This window comes from Chiroxiphia lanceolata, chromosome Z (assembly GCF_009829145.1).
Source record: "Chiroxiphia lanceolata isolate bChiLan1 chromosome Z, bChiLan1.pri, whole genome shotgun sequence".
Taxonomy (NCBI): domain Eukaryota; kingdom Metazoa; phylum Chordata; class Aves; order Passeriformes; family Pipridae; genus Chiroxiphia; species Chiroxiphia lanceolata.
The window spans coordinates 17,124,297-17,141,721 of NC_045671.1; the positions used below are offsets into that span (position 1 = coordinate 17,124,297).

At 40.7% G+C, this 17,425-nt stretch overlaps 1 protein-coding gene and 1 long non-coding RNA gene across 3 annotated transcripts in view; one reads left to right on the forward strand and one right to left on the reverse strand.

The window, feature by feature from the left end:
• LOC116780156 (cAMP-specific 3',5'-cyclic phosphodiesterase 4D-like) overlaps nt 1–17,425 on the reverse strand; it is a 105,334-nt gene that overhangs the window by 9,017 nt on the left and 78,892 nt on the right. The window contains exon 1 of one of the 2 annotated variants that reach the window (XM_032674710.1): nt 3,199–3,240. The exons of the other annotated variant lie outside the window; for it this stretch is intronic. The gene's annotated coding sequence lies outside the window, so the exon portion shown is untranslated. Of the gene's footprint in view, nt 1–3,198; nt 3,241–17,425 lie in introns of those variants that run through there. 2 annotated transcript variants of the gene reach the window in all.
• On the forward strand, nt 1,006–16,522 carry LOC116780157. The gene is made up of 3 exons (XR_004354356.1): nt 1,006–1,089; nt 7,759–7,764; nt 16,511–16,522. It is a non-coding gene; the product is annotated as an uncharacterized LOC116780157 (long non-coding RNA).

Consider the following 17,425-nt stretch of genomic DNA (forward strand, 5'->3'; position numbering starts at 1 on the left):
AGTCAGAGAATATGCTGAGTTAGAAGGGACTCATCAGGATCATCGAGTCAACTCCTGACATTGCGCAGGAGACCTCAAGAATCACACCATGTGCGTGAGAGCATTGTCCAAACACTTCTTGAACTCTGTCAGGCTTGGTGATGTGACCTATTCCCTGTGAAGCCTGTTCCAGTGCTCAAAAACCCAGAGGGTGAAAAAATTTTCCTGTTATCCAACCTAAATTGTTTCATGCCATATCCTTGACTCCTGTCACTGATCACAAAAGCGAATAGATCAGTACTTGCCCTCCACTTCCCTTCATAAGGATATTGAAGACCACAATGAGGTCTCCCTTCAGTCTCCTCCAGGCTGAACACACCAAGTGACCTCAGCCGCTCCTTATACAGCTTCCCCTCAAGGCACTTCATCATCTTCATCGTCCTCCTTTGGACACTCTCTGATAGCTTAATGTCTTTCTTATATTGCAGTGCCCAAAGCTGCACACAGTATTCAAGTTGAGGCCGCCCCAGTGCAGAGCAGAGTGGGAGAATCCCCTACCTTGACCAGCTGGTGATGCTTTGACTGATGCCCCTCTCCGGACCCAGCTGGCCCTGCAGGCTACCAGGGCACTGCTGACTCACATTCAACTTGCCATTGATGAGGACCCCCAGGTCCCTTTCCACAGCACTGCTTTCCAGCATCTCATTCCCCAGTCTGTCTGTACATCTGGGGTTGCCCCATCCCAGGTGCAGAATCCAGCACTTTCCCTTGTTGAACTTCGTGTAGTTCATGATTGCCCAGTCCTCTAATTTGTCAAGGCCTTCCTGCAGGGCCTTTCTGCCCTCAAGGGAGTCAACAGCTCCTTCCAATTTAATGTTGTCAGCAAACTTACTTAGTATCCCTTCCAGTTCTGTATCCAAGTTGTTTATGAAGATGCTGAAGAGAAGTGAGCTGAGGATGGAGCCCTGCAGAACCCCACTAGTGACTGGACACTAACCTGATGTCACTTCATCCACTATCACTCTTTGTGCCCAACCTCTGAGCTAATTGCTCACCAATCACATAACACAGTTATCCAGCTGTGAGCTGGACATTTCGTCGAGAAGGATAGTGCGAGAGGCAGTATCAAAAGCCTTGCTCAAGTCCAAAAATATTACATCAACAGGCTTTCCTAGATCAGCTAGGTGGGTTACATGTCATAAAAGGAAATCAGGTTTTACAAGTGGGACTTGAAGCCATGCTGACTGCGTTGTCCTCCAGGTGTTTTTCAATACTTCCCAGAAGAATCTTTTCCATTCTTTTACCAGGCACTGCAGTGAGACAGATAGGCCTGTAGTTTCTGGTATCCTCCTGCTTGCCCTTCTTGAAAATCAGGACAATATTTGCCAGCCTCCAGTCAGCTGGGACCTCCTCAGATTCCCAAGACCACTCCAGTCAGCTGGGACCTCCTCAGATTCCCAAGACCACTCAAAAATCATCGAGAGAGGCTTTGAAATGACATCACTTAGTTCTTTGAGGTTTCTCAGATGAATCCCACATGGCCCCATAGATTTGTAGGGATCCATCTGGAGCAGCAGAATCCATACCATTTCAAGATCAACTGGGAGTTGATTATTCTCACAGTCATGGTCCTCTGGCTTAGGGCACTGAGATTCCCTTGGTCCATAATCCATGTTGAAGACAGAGGTAAAGAGAGCATTAAACACCTCTGCGTTGTCTCTGTCCCTGTTTGGGAGGTGACCATCCTCTCCCTGTAATGGGCCAATGTTATTTCTCCACTGCTTACGACCATAAATGTATTTGAAAAAACTCTTTCTATTGTTTCCCCAGTTTCTAGATGCTTCAACTCCTGCTGAACTTTGGCTGCACGAATTTTCTCCCTACAGGGGCAAGTAGCATCTCTGTATTCTTCCCTTATCACCTGACCTTGCTTCCACTGGGTATACACCTTCATTTTTCATCTTATTTGTAAGAGGAGATCCCTTCTGCCTTGTCTGCTTGACTTCCAGCATTCAGGAGTTGCTTACTCCTGCGCCCTTAGGAAGCAATGTTCAAAGGGTGCCCAGCACTGATGGACGCCAGCACCTGCAAAAACATTTCCCTAGGGGGCTTGCTGGTTCCCTGAGCAGTCCGAAGTCTGCTCCCCTCATGTCCAGAGGTCAGGTTTTGCTGGCACTTTTCCTCCTGTCAACAGAGATTTTAAACTCGATCACCTTATGCTCGCTGTGGCCAAGACAACCACCAATCTCCACTTTGCTCATGCGATCCATTTTGTTGACGAGCAGCTGATTAAGGAGGGCATCTTTCCGAATCATGTCCCTTAAAGTTGTCATACAGGTTTTTAGGAATCTTCTGGTCTGTGTTGTACCAGCTGTGTGGTGATCCCAGTTAATTTCTGGCAAACTGAAGTCCCCCATAAGGACAAGAACAGTTGACTTGGAAGTGTCCCTTAGTTCCTCAAAGAATAATTTCTTGGTGTCATCATCCTGGCGAGGAGGTCTATAGCAGACTCCCACAATGACATCCTCATTATTTATTTGCTCCTTGATTCTCACCCAGAGGCTCTCGACTGTTCATTGCCAACTCTCAGTTCCATACATTATAACACTTCTTTGCATGCAATAGCACTCCTATGTCTCCTGTGCTCTCCTGAAAAGCCTGTAACCATACAACAGGGTACTCCAATCACAGGAGCTGGAGAATCACCAGGTTTCACTTATGCTGATGATATCAAATTTCTGGGACTCGGCCAAAGTTTATATATACTCTTATATTTTCACAAAAGCAAAGTAAAACACATTAGCCTCAATGCCACTAAAGTAAGTTTTGCTTTTTCTTTTGCTGCAGACACTACCTTTTTTAATTTTTTTCCATCCTTGCTTCCATATAAAAATTCCAAGACTGAATTTTTCCGGATGTGCATACATCTGAAAGAATTCCAGCTTCTTTGGTGCGATGACTAATAAATAATTTTGGCAAAGATTTCCGTAACAGGATACGAAACTAGCATGTTCTGGACAAGTCCGGCTGAAGAAGAAAATGTGTAAAAAACTCTACTTTCCAGTAAGAAAAGACAAATGAAGCTAGTTCCTGATTATTTATTACACACAACACAACCTTAGGAAACCTAGCTACTTGGACAAAAGGAACGTTTCACGTGAGAAAGCTACAGATTCATTTTTGGGAGTGAGTTTTATTAGAAAATGTTTTGTGACTTACCTGAGTAAATTTTTGTTAAGTTGAAGAAAAGAAACATATAACCCGCCAGTATCATGCTTCCAAAAAGCTCTTTTTTAATGTTCTGAGACTACACAGTTTTTCAAAGGCTGAGTTCTGGATAGCCTGTTTCTTTATTCTCTCTCTGACAATGGACCTGAATAACGCAATAATATTCCTCACTGGAAGGGAAAGTAAATTTTAGAGAAATAGGACTGATACAAAATAAAATATCCTATACTTTAAAAGTAAAGTTTTAGAAAAGAGTAATACTTAAAAATTTTGCAACAAATTACCACTTTGAATAAGACTCGTAGTTACACCAATAGAAAGAAACAATAAATTCTAATCTAGACATAATCCAGCTTACCTATATCTACTCTTGCTATTATGATGCTCTAGAAATTTGCGAATTAAAATTTATTTTCATAAAATTTTAGAATTTTTTAAGTTTTAACAGGCTTTAAAAACCAAGCAACTACAATTTTCAGGCAAGCAGATGAATATCTAGCATTAGCTTGCTTGAAATATTTAATTTTCTTAGAGAAAAACCTATCAGAGTTAGTTGAATTAAATAAAATAACACAAAACAAAATAAAAGAAAATAATCCTCTATAATAACGCAATTATTCCTTGCTGTACTTAAACAAGTATTCCTGAAAGCCACCCTGCTGGTTTTGGCTGGAGTAGAGTTAATCTTCTTTACAGTGGCTGGTACAGGGCTGTGGTTTAGATTTGTGCTGAACACAGGGTTGATAATAGAGATGTTTTTGTTGCTGATGAACAGTGCTTACACAGAGCCAAGGCCTTTTCTGCTTTTCATACTGCTGTGGTGGCAAGGAAGTTGGGGGTGTATGGGAGGTTGTGAGAAGACACAACTAGGATAGGTGACCCCAACTGACCCAAGGGATATTCCAGACCATATGACATCGTGCTCAATATATAAAGCTGGAGGGAAGAAGGAGAAAGGGGGGACATTTGGAGTGATGGTGTTTGTATTCACAAGTAATCATCACATGTGATGTGGCCCTGCTCTCCTGGAGATGGCTGAACACCTGCCTGCCCATGGGAAGCAGTGAATTAATTCCTCACTTTACTTGTGTGTGCAGCTTTTGCTTTCCCTATTAAACTGCCTTTATCTCAAACCACAAGTTTTTTAAGTTTTATCATTCCCATTCTGTTTCCCATCCCACTGGTGTGGGAGTGAGCAAGTGTCTGTGTGATGCTTGTTTTCTGGGTGCGGTTAATCCATGACAGGTGCTAAACTATATATAAAACCAGAAGCTTCTATATATCAAAACTGTATTTTTTTCAAGTGCTGTTTTCCAAGATTATTTTATTATAATCTTTTTATGATAAGGGCCAGAGCTTCTTTTAAGAAGTCCACGTATGGTTTAAAAGGGAAAACCACGTCATCCTTGTTGTTGGGACATACCTCTTGCATTTCAAGATGTTTCTAAGCAACTTCATCAGCAGGACGACACTAAACTTAACTCTGAACAATTTTGGAACCATGACCATTACTTTAAGTGTACATTGTTATGCAGTTCATCTCATGCAGGAAACAGTACAAGATAAAGATATTTCTGCATTTCATGCTAACAAGAAATACGTCAAAAAGCTTCTGAATTCATCATAATAAACTTTGAAACATACTCCCAAGGTACAGAAGCCATATCCTTTTAGTTTACTCATTTGAACTATTGTGTGAACAAGACTTTTAGATATTACTTGTTTACTAGCAATGGCTTCAATTCTATTAGGGTGTTCTGTTTACCCACAAACAGTAAGCAATCCACACAAGAAAGTCTTCAGAACAAGTAAGTATTTGAGGCTATATTCAGATTAAATAAATATATCCAGTTTTAGTTCTACAATTAAAAAAAGAAATTGAGAGCACAACAGCTTCTTACCTTGTTTGACACGGCGACAGATGTATATATTAATTCAAATTAATTCTATACTTAGCCTAGTATCCTCTCTGATGACACTTTGAAGGACATTTTTAGAGAAATTATGTTAGAAAAAAGCCAGACTAAAAGTAATCCACCTGCCACTTTGCTAGCATCTGTATTCTTTCAATAAAGCTAGATTTCCTTACATAGGGATTTGTCTCAGTTTAATGAGACTGAAGTGTTTTGCTAAGGAGGATGAGTTACGAGGAAGACCAAACTCCTCCCTCTAAGCAATTGCAAATCCAAAATTAAGAGGCTCCAATTGAGGAAGTATGGAAAAAGGAAAAAATAACAGCCCTTTATTAAAGAATATATGTGTATTGGCAGACCAAAAAAAAAGAACACAAAAACAACTAAACCAATAATCCTGTACCCAAAAAAACCTGGGAAACAGTTCAGTACTTTCTGTCTTTTTTGGCCCAATTCTAACCGTGATCAGCAGGGGGCGCTGTTGGATCACTGGAGCAGCAGAGCCTGCAGTGCTCGGTGATGGTCGGCAGGGGGCGCTGTCGGGCTCTGGGTCGTTGTGTGGGGCCCCAGTTCAGGAGAGAAGCCGAAAATGCAGGTTTCCCCCCTCTACTGACAAGGGGAAGGGGAAAGGGGGAAATGAGGCATGTTCTTCCCACGAAACTCACTCTGTCTGCAGGTGGCTGTGGCCAGGATTCCCCCCTCCCTTCATCAATGAGCACAAACTGCTGCCAAACACGGGAGCAGAGGAGGAAAAAGGGCAACGTCCTCCCCAAAAAGGTCCTCTGCAGATGGGTCAGACCTCTACAATGAAGTCCGAGCAGGTCCGGGCTGGGGGCAGAACAGGGCACAGACAATCATGGCTGGGCTTCACGAATGAAGATTTGGGAAGGGCTCTACCCACGTTTGTTGCAAGCATGTTGGTGGCTAAAAAGGCCAATGCGAGACAGGCATGTCCGGTTGCAAAAGGCACAGCAGAAAGACTCCTTAGGTGGTATATTCTGCAAGGCACGATTCTTTCTGCGTTGTCTTTTCTCCTCAAGAGTGATCCTGCATGCTTTCTCAAAGGCATCAGCAGCGTTATAGATGGTGTGTCTCCAGACCTCCCGATTGGAGGCCAGAGTAGACCAGTTATGTTGATCAGTACGGCCAAGGCTGAGATGTTGTTTCAGGGAGTCCTTGTATCTTTTCTTCGGGGCTCCTCTCATGCGGCAGCCGGTGGCAAGTTCACCATAAAGCAAGATCTTAGGGAGGTGGTGGTCCTTCATCCTTGAGACGTGCCCTGCCCAGTGCAGCTGTGTTCTCAGCAACATGGCCTCAATACTTGTGACTGCTGCTTGTTCTAGAACAGATGTATTGGTCACATAATCTGGCCAGTGGATGTTTAGGATTGTGGGCGCAGACAAGGTGGGGCCAGAAAATGGCCAGATGACCAGGCCGAGAACAAAACAGCCCTGGAGCCTGTCCAACACACACCTTCCCTGAGCCAAGGCAAAAGTGAAGTGTCCTCGTTTCCAAGGAGAGGAGGAAAAAAACCTTATCATTCCCCCCCCCTCCCCCCAGCCTTAGAGAGGGGCATCACCTTGGAATGCAGTTCTGCCAATTAGTTCTTTTGTGTAGATCAATCACCCAAGGCAAAACCACTCTTCTCCGTTCCACATCTTTCTTTTACAGTGGGGCAGGGGAAAGAAAAATTTCTGTTTGATTTTTTAGAACAAGTAAACCTATGACAGGGTTTTATTGGGACTGTAGCACTTAGTAGGCATCAATAGAAACTCACAGTTAATTCTATTAATTTATGCACATTTTTGAACCTAGTTAGATGTTTTCCTTTTACATTTTGCAATTTTCATTTCTACATTTGATATTTTCTGCCAAAAAATTAGTCTCCTTGCCTTTCAAAAAGATGCCTGTTCTCTATGCCCTTCTGGATAATACCTAACATTCTATTTGACTTTTCAACCACTGCTGATCATTGAGTTGATTTTTGCAAATAAATATCCATAATAATGATCTCTATTCTGAGTTGAAATAGGTCACTTTACAGCCCTTATTACAAACTTACAATTACTTCATATTTTCCATGGGCATTTTTTGGTACTTGTCAATACTGATAGGTAAAGCATAGAATCTTTTGAAGTATCTGAGAAGAATTATTTGAGTTGTAAGAGATCTTAAAGATCATCTAATTCCAAGCCCCCTGCAATAGACAAGGAACCATCCTGTCTGAACCAACCAGACCACATTATTCAGACTCCCATCCAGCCTCATCTTAAGACTAAATCAGTCGAATTATGAGCTCTAAGCATTTTAGATCTTTTTTTTCAGGAAAAGAACCAGCTTTTATTTTTCAACCCATTAACTTGCAAATAGGTATCAATAAACTTCCCAGGTTTTTGAGGCCAGTCCCTGACAAAGAATCTTCATTTGAACCTGTAAATTCAGACTAATTTCTCAAAGGAAGGAAACTACAAAGCCAGGAAGATCTTTTATTTCTTGTCCACAAATCAATAGGGAAATGAAATGCCTATAGTTGTGCTTAGGGAAGACTTTGTGCAATGTTGGTGCAGGAAGACATACTGGGAAAAAAATTGCAATTTATTTACTATGGAATTATCAGCAGTATGACAAGATGTTTCAGCTGGCAGTTTGCTGAAATATGAGCTAGTAACACCATCCAGCTCAAGGTAGATGTTTATGTTCTATTAAGTAATAGTGATGAAAACCTCTTTATTTGTAGAAAACATAACTTGACAAAAGCAAATAAAACAAACAGTGCACACAACACGAGTCATAATTTCAGGATGGTCCTCCTGTGTTTGTAAGCCATGATTTCATTTAAAAAAAAAAAAAAAGAAAGAAAAAGCTTTGCAACCTACTGTGTCACTAAAAGTATGCAGAAAATTCTGCTAAAGACTTGTGTGATAATTAAAAAGGCATTCTCGTATCTAAATACTCAAAAGAGAGAAGACAGAAAAATGAAAAATGAAAGAAAGAGAAGGAAAAAATTCTTAAAGTCAATCACACTGTGGAGTAGAAAGCCAAACAACCACACAAATACATGTCTTTTTGAATAAACTCAAGAGTATAAATTTATTATTTTAACCATCTTCTCTCTACAAACTCTTATCTTCATTAAAATCAAGATAGAGTTTAAATACAGTTTATTTAATTAAAGACACTTCCATCTACACATAAAGATATCCAACTTGAGTAGAAGAATTATTTAAACTCAGTTCAGTTGAAGTGCCAAGGTATAGATAGAAATTCAAATGATTAATAGCACTCAAGATCGTCATCTTATGGAGGAGACAGGTAGTGTTGCTACATTTCTGTGTTTATGCTTTTGCACATGACTACTATTGCTTGAGTTAATTCAATTATAACTCAAGCTAAAATCTCAGTAAAAACCAGTTCCATAACAAGGACATCATGCCAGCATTTTACATAATATTGCACAAGTGCACTTTCTTCTAAGAAAATCCTGTGTCATCAGAGTGGAGTAAGAAAATGTTTTTCTACACTGCCTGACTGTTCAATTTCAGAAATCTTCCTATTCTGTGACATATGGAAAGAAAGACCTTCCAATATCTTCATAAAAAGCAGAGTTTGAGATCTGTATTTTCTCACCCCTTTCTCCTCATATAGTCCAGAACACAGCACAACCCCCTGGAAACCAAATGAACCAAAAGGAATCACCTAATCATTGATCCTAAGGATCTCTGGAGGTAATCTAGTTCAAACTCTGCTCAAGCAAGCTCACACAGTAGGTTGTCCAGGACACTGTCGAGTCAGGGTCTGGACCTATCAATAGGAGACTGCACAATCTTTCTGGACAACTTGGCTCAGTGTCTGACCACCCTCTCAGTAAGAAAAAAAAAAGTGTTTTGTTGTATTCAGATGAAATTTCATGTGTTTTCATATTGAATATGTGCCCATTGCTTCTTTTCACGTCACTGGGCACTACTAAGAACAAACTGGTTCCATCACTGATATTTCCCCATGAGACATTTATACAGATTGATGACATCACTCTTGAGCCTTCTCTTCTCCAGGCTAAGCAGTTCCAGCTCTCAGCCTCCCCCTGTATATCACATGCTCCATTTCCTTAATTGCTTTCATGACTCTTTGCTGCACTCAGTCAACTTTCTTGTAGTGGAGAACCCAGGACATGACACAGCACTCCAGATATGCTTTCACTAGGGCTGAGCAGAGGGAAAGGGTAACTCTCCTTGACATAATAGTGATGTCAATTTTTATGCCCCCAAAAAGGCATGGACGGAGAAACTGCTCAAAGACAAAGTTTTCAGTCTATAAGCAGGAGGTATCTTTATTAATTACAGCGCTGGGAAGCAGCCAGGTCATCCTGGACAAACTGCTTCGTCCTAGCAACTCACAGCTGGACTTTTATACAATTTTTGCCAAGCAATTGCATCATACAATATGACTATTCATAATATTGCAACATACATTTTTAATATTCATAACAGGTGGAGTTTAGGCGGAGTTAGGGGCGTGGTCTTCAATATGGGGAGAATTTGAGGGGTCATTCCTGTTCTTCGGCCTCATGAACTCTTGTCCTTTCTTCCATTATCATCATAAACTTTGTGAACTTCTCTAATCTGACTGATTTTCTAGTGCATCTGGCAGAGGCTCCTGATATCTGGCAAGGGTACCTGGGCCTCGGCTCATTCTCTTTCCCTTATCTCCTTTTGGTTTTCCTCCATATGTCTAATATTATGTGTGTTTGCATTTCTAGTTCTCTCTGTTTTCCCGTGTACTTATGCTTCTGTTCTTTCATGTCAGTGTGTTCTACATACCTTAATGAATTATTGCCTCTGCTGTTTCTAAGACCAAGTTCTCTGTGCTTTTGCTTAGGGCTTGTTTTCTAAATTAACTCTCTAATTTTCGTATTGCTATGTTACATTTGCTCTCTAGACCTTGCCTTGCTTCAATAATAGTGCTTTTACTAATGCTGTTAAATATGCTTTTGTCCTTTTTTGCTACAAATACACATTGCTGGCTGTCATGGTTTGAGAGCCCCAAAATCCAATTCCCTAGTCCAAACCCCCTCCCACATCTCAACCCAATGTGAGATGGGTTTTCCAGACACCACATGAGACTCAAAATGGGGGAAAGGGAATATATTACAATGACTGTACAAATAAATACTACAATACATTATATACAATCTTAGCTATTTCTACCATGACATAAAAGTATTTAGAATGGATCAAATCCCTTCTCCTCTCCAAATAAAAGTCCAGGAGGGAAGAAGGAAAAGACCCTTTCTACTTTCAGAGCAGCAGTGTCTCTAAGGCAGCAGGTTCTCTCATGCAGCAGCTATAGCTGGATCTCTGCCAGTACACACAAGGGGGTATCCAAGCCCCTCAGCCACTCGTCTCCAAGCGAGGGTCTTGTCTTCTGTGGGCTGTGTTCACCCAGACAATGGTCGCTTCACCACGTCATACCACGAAGCACGGGGGTCTTCGTGACGGTCTGTATCTTCAGGGGATTCAAGTCCCCTTTGCAGAGCTCTGTGCTCTGTCTCAAGCAGTTGGGGGGGCCAAGGTCACCCCCTCCGCATTCTTCTCGGAGCTTTTCAGCTCCTTTCTGCAGTGCTGTAGCACTTTAAGACTCTTTCAAGTAAGAGTTCATCATCCTCCTCCTTTCAAAGGTCTCAGAGGGGTTTGGGGTTTTGTTTCAGTTCTTACCTCAACTTTCTCTCTCTCTCTGTAGAGCCTAATTCTCTCTCTGCTGCTGGCTCTCTCTCTCTCTCTCTCCTTCCAGGAGTTCTCTCTGTGTTGCTGCATGCCTGTCGTTGTTGCTTGGTCTTACCTCTTCTGGTTCTCTGCCACTGTTTCTTCAGTCAGTGCAGTTCTGCCACTGCTGCTGCTGCTGCTGATGGCGGACAAGCATCCCCCAGTTTTCTAACTACAGGTCCTCAGCCCAGTCTTACACTGTTCCAAGTCTCTGTAGCCCCCAGCTGGGGGCTGGGGGAGGGTTGGAGCCCCCAAGGGGCTCCTGCTGCTTCTCCTCGTGGCTTTCACAACATGGCTACTTCTACTTCAATTATCTTCTCTTCCGTTCTGCTTGTGATATGTTTATATTTTGCAGAAACGCTCATTGGCTCAAAACTTCAAGGGTCACCACCCCCTGGGGTTTTACCATTTTACAACTTCAGGGGGAAAACTGTTTCCCCCCACCACACTGGTTTGTGCTGACCTTGTTTTTCACCAGGGTGCCCAGGCACTTTTCTGCCCAGTTGCTTTCCAGGTGGCAACCTCCAGTGTATAATTCAACTAGTTCGGTGTTTTCCCTGTCATTTTTCATCAGGTCCCCTGACATATTCAGCAGCAGACCCACACTTTCTCTAACCTTCCTTTCACTGCTGAAGTACCTGCTTTTCTTGTTGCCCTACCCATCCCTCACCAGATTCAACTGCAGATGAACTTTGCTTTCCTAACCCTATCCTTTCATGCTCAAACAGTATTTCTGTATTTTATCTGGGTCACTTGCCCCTGCCTTCACTTCTTGTATGCTTCTTTTTAGTATTTGAGCTTTATCGTGAGTTCAGGAGTTCCTCATTCTGTGCAAGCCTCCTCCAACAGCTACTTGATTTCCCCTTTGTTGGCATGCACTGTTCTTAAGCTTAGAGAACGTTATCCTTGGAAATCAACTGGCTCTCCTGCTCCACTCTTATTACCAGCACTATATCTCATTCCTAGGAGACCCCTTAACAGGCCAAAGTCTGCTCTCCAGGAGCCATGATCCTGCTATTTCTCTTTTCCCTCCTCTCATGATGCTGAACTCCACACATCTCACAGTCTTGCCCACATTCAGGTCCTCTACAGGTCTTCCTTGTTTGTTAAGTATCAGATCCACTTGAGAGTTTCTCCTTGTTGGTACCTTGATCATCTGCATCAGTTGTATCAAAGCACTCCAGAAACCTCCTGGGTTGTTTGTGTCTTGTGGAGTCCTTCAACAGGACTAGGACTGTAAATGTGAGACTTCCTCCAGTTCATCTCTGGTCTTCTACCTCTTCCTGACCAGGACATCTGATAGGCCTTACCAGAACAAACTGATGTTGGTCTGCCCACTAACCTCAACCCAAAAGCTCTCGGCTGGCTCACCACATCACCATATGCAGAGCATCTTTCTTTTTTTTTCCCAGTTGCTGTCTTAAATGAAAGTAACTCCTCTCCTCACTTTCCTTCTTAAAGAGCCAGTATCAATCCATCACAGCACTCCAGCCATAAAAGGCCAGGCCTTCACTCCCGTGCTGTCCTCTCAGAAGGATTTCACTGAAGTATTAGTTGTGCTGGGGTAGGTCTTTCTCAATTTCTCCTATTGAAACAAATCATTACCTATAACTAATTACTTCTGAGGTGGGTGGGAAGAGACTCGCTCTTCATCTACATAGACCAGTTACAGGCTACTTCTTCTTTAAATTAAATATAAAACAGAATAAAACAATACATGTGGAGAGAAGAGCAAGGAATTGAATTATTTTAATGAGAAATCCAGTTCTGTACCCAGGATGATCTTCAGAGAATGACTCATCAGATCTCTCTGACATTTGTCTGGAAAGTTTGTCTCCACAAATTGTTTTCTTTTCTACTGGTAAAATTCAATTAAAAGTCTCACCACATACATGTTATGGGACACTGAAAATAGAAGCTGATACAATCAGTGTCCACAATAATAAAACAGAGTGTCATAATACAGGACATGCTCTGATACAGAGTAAGTTAACCAGTTTTGAACTAGGCTGCAATGACCCAGGAAGGGAGTAGAAGTCTTCCATTGTCTCCAAAATGTTATATACAGCAGCAGAAGCTACAGTAAGGCTCACTAGAGATGATGACCCAGAAGCTGCTCTCTGCAATAGTAATTTCTACACGGAAAAAATTTATTTCTTGGGGTTTTTTGTTTGGTTGGTTTTGGTTTTTTCAGGGTTTTTTTGGTTTGTTTGGTTCAGTTTGTGGTATTTTGTTTCTTTTGTGGGGGGTTTTTAGAGTTGAATTCCTTGAGGAAGAATGTTACTGTTCATCAGAATCAGTTTTCTAAGAGAAGCAAGTAACTCTGATAATCTGCTTAATTTATCATAAAGTGATATCCTTTGCAGTTCTGACACACTGAGTTTAGTACTAAAAAACCGCAAAGATTGGTTCGTATTGGAGTGCACTGGAGAAGCTGATCATCCAGAATATTTGTAAGTGGGAATAACACAGAGATACAGGGAATGTTTCACTGGATATCGCTATGGCAGGCAAATCCAATCACTTACATCTCCTATGGCAGCAGAAAGAACACTGTACGGTCACAATAAAACTGCAACTTTCATCACTGTCCAGACAAGACTTGATGGAACAAGTTGGACCAGAGTACACATTTGCAGGCATCAATTTGCAGATGCAATTTGCAGGTACTCTACCTTGCTATACTGCAGTTGTTACAGGCCAAAACAGGGGAAGGAAATAAAGAAAAAGTAGCAAATACAATATAATAGTGCTTGAGTTTTGTGCAGGTTGGGGATGACAGCATTTTATGAAGGCTGTCTAACTTCTGGGTGAAGAATCCTTCACTTCCAACATTTCTTCAATGCCTTTGAACATTGCCTAATCATTCAGGAATGGAAAAGTTTTGAGATAGAATAGAAGGTATTTCTCCATGTGATATGTAAGCATGTATCAGAGCAGAGCCTCATGAATCCTCTAGTGAAAAAAAGGTTCAGCTTTTACATATTAGACTAAGTGACTCATCTCAACATGACTCTAAATAATATTGCTACTCTGTCATATCAAGGTATTTTATATTATAATACTTTAATATTTTACATTAGACTGCAAAAATGCTCTTGTATCTCTTTTGCATCTAGTGGCAAAAGTACTGTGCTTTTTAAAGATCATTTATAGTTATTTTCTGAATGATCCCATTCATTTCTTTGGGGTTGCATAAAGATTCCAATAACCCATCTTCTTAGGCACCCCTGTGTATGTCATGCCTCCTTTTGTTTCTAATTCATATTTTCTTCTGAGAATCCTTGAACCTAATATGAATCAGCCTGCCCCTGTTGAAAATATGTATAATTTTTCTCTACCTTTAATGTCTTTCTTCACATTATTCCTTATGCTGATGCTCCGAATCCTGAAGCAACATAATAGATGACTCACCTTCAGCTATCGGTCATTGTCATCTATTCACTTATTGAATCTTGAGGTTCTTATTAGAAATTCATACTTTGTCTCCCATTTAATCCTAATTCATATTTTAAATTATTTCTAATTGATTTTTTCTATTTTCATTATTAAACTACAATACTTTAGTCACACACTAGTTACGACATAAAATCACTAATGTCAAATGTTATTACCACTTATTTATAAAAGACAAAGCACTTGCGTGCATTCATGTTTTGAATGCATTTACTATGCAGGAATACTCACAAGATACCTATACCACTAGGTAATCCTTCTGTTTCTTTTGTATACATGTTTATCTACTGACTTTTTTAATGGAGAACTGTTTTGCACTAAAACTGGTACACAGTATAAAAGTCCCTTTCATTTTGTCTACTTGTTGAATGTTGTTTTTTATAGGCAAACAAAATGCCACAAAGTGGCACTTCCTGATCTTGATTTAATAATATATAAAAGAATATACACATATATTTTCAGGCCCTTGGCCCTGTCTCCTGTAAAAATCAATGGCATTCCTCCTCTGTAGGAGGTGTGTCCAGGGGTGCAGGGGAAGCACCCAGGGCAGGGAAGCCCAGGGGACATGAGCCGGAACTGATAACCTCATTGGTCACAAGGTCACATGGTTTTAAGGGATAAAAAGAGCTCCAGATTTGAAATAAAGTCTCTCTGATCACCACCTCAGCGGGGAGCAGACTCCATTTCTTTATTATATAAAGACCCCACTTGACACTTCTCCATCTACACAGTTTGAGAGACATGCTAGATGTTTCTTCCCAGTTCCCATAGTAAATATTCTTGTGGGAGTAAGCCTTACACACCCAAAATTATTTTGTCACATACCAGTGAATCCCTAAAATTAGCAAAATTACAGCTTATTGACACTGTTTGAAATTTCTGACATTCCAGAAAATAGTTTCTTTTCACTATTATCTTTTGTGAAAAGTTTCTTTCTTCCCATTTCACTCCTTCAAGGCTATACAATTTATTACTTATGAATTTTCCTGCTTGTTCTTTGCTTGGTTTCAAATGGTCTACTGCAACACTGATTCTAGTAAAAGAATGAGACTTCATAATCTTTTCCTTCTTTCCTGTGCAATAATGTTAATTCTTTATAGTCTCAATCTTTTCTCTACCTTACTAAAATATTTTTAATTATTATTTAATTTGTTTAGAGTGGTCTTATTATTAATTTTGTTTAACTATTTCAGTGTACCTTTTAGGCCTTCATTTGTTCTGCAACGTCTTATCTTCAGACTGCTTCCATACAAATTGTAACAATGTGGGACTCCCAAAAGCATCTCTAAATGCTCTATTGATAATTTCACAGTATAACAGGCATTCCTTGTTTTTGTTTTCATTTACGCTACTGGTGCATTTTATGAAGAAGAAGATGAAACATGACGAATTTTCATGTTAGTCTTTCTTGAGAAAGAAATAGCAAGGGTTACCGATTTATCCCTTAAATTTTTTCGAACCTTGCCATTTCTTGTCTGTGTGTTCTTTAATCAGTTATGATCTACTCTATAACTATATAACCATAGCAGCAGTAAGTTCTCATAGGAAAAATCTTTAGAACAAAATAATTTATTACTGTCACTATTGTTACTGGCATTTCTGTAGCACCAGTGACTCACAGGAGAAAAAAAATTTGAAGTTTTAAATGTACTAACAGAAGAGCATTTACCTTTAAGAAGATAAAGTGCTGGATCCTGCTCTTGTGTCACAACACCACCACATGCAGCACTACACGTTTGGGGCAGTGTAGCTGGAAAGCTGCCTGGTGGAAAAGGACCTGGGAGTCAAAAGGAGCTGAACATGAGCCAGCAGTGTGCCCAGGTGGCCGAGAAGATCAGTGGCATCTTGGCTTGTATCAGAAATAATGTGGCCAGTACAACCAGGGAAGTGATTGTTTCCTTGACATTGATGAGGCTGCACCCCCAATTCTGTGTTCTGGGCCCATTCACTTCAAGAAAGACAATGATATGGTGGGGTATATCCAGAGAAGGGCAAGAAAGCTGGTGAAGAGTCAGGAGTACAAGCATTATGAGGAGTGACTGAGGGAGGCAGGGGTCTTTTACCCGGAGAAAAGGCTCAGGGGAGACCTTATCACTCTCAACAACTAACTGAAAGAAGGTTGTAGCCAGGTGGGTGTTGGTCTCTTCTCCCAAGTAACAAGCAAGGGAACAAGAGGAAACGGTCTCAAATTGAGCCAGAGAAGGTTTAGATTGGATATTAAGAAAAATTTCTTCATGGAAGGGAGTTGTCAAGGCTGTCAGACCAGGCTGCTCATGGAAGTGGTAGAATTACCGTCCATGGAGGTATTTAAAAGATGTATAGATGTGGCGCTTGGGAATGGGGGTTAGTGCTGCACTTGGCAGTGTTAGGTTTACAGTTTGACTCAATGATCCTTAAGGTCTTTTGCAATCTAATTGATTCTATGTTTCTACCTTCTTTAAACATAGTTTGAAGCATAACTCTGATAACAGTCATAGCTTTGGTCTTCACAAGCAGCAGCTGTACAAGAGCCATTTCTGTTAGAATGGAAATATACCAAGAGGAAGTATATGTTCAAATAATAGTAAGGTATTTTTCTAGGCTTATATGAGGCATTGGTTAGGGGATTATTAAAGATTAATTGAAAAATATTGGGACATCAAAATACAATTTTCCTATTGCATTGCCTAAGATTTGGACTGTAGATGCCCATATATTTGTAAACTCCTCCTCACTGGTGATTATGAATTGTCTATAATTCATGCATATACATATGTGGGAGCCCAAACCCAGCTTTCAGCAAAGGAAAACAAGGGCTGACAAAAACCTCATGATCTGAAGGAGCTGGACCCTTCTCACAAGACCTGTTAAAGTTCTACCTTATGGATTAAGCCTGGCTCCAGCAGAAATCAGAAAGGACTCTTGAGATGATTGTATCAGACCATGTCTAAACCCCTGTAATCCCTCTATCCCCCATGTAATCCTACTAGAAGAAAAATTAACTATTTAGAAATTGCAGTAAAAACTTGTGTAATTCCATAATTAACATAGCTAGTCCCCTTCATTAACATGTCCAGCCCAAGATGCCTTTAAAATAGTGTTCTTGTGTTC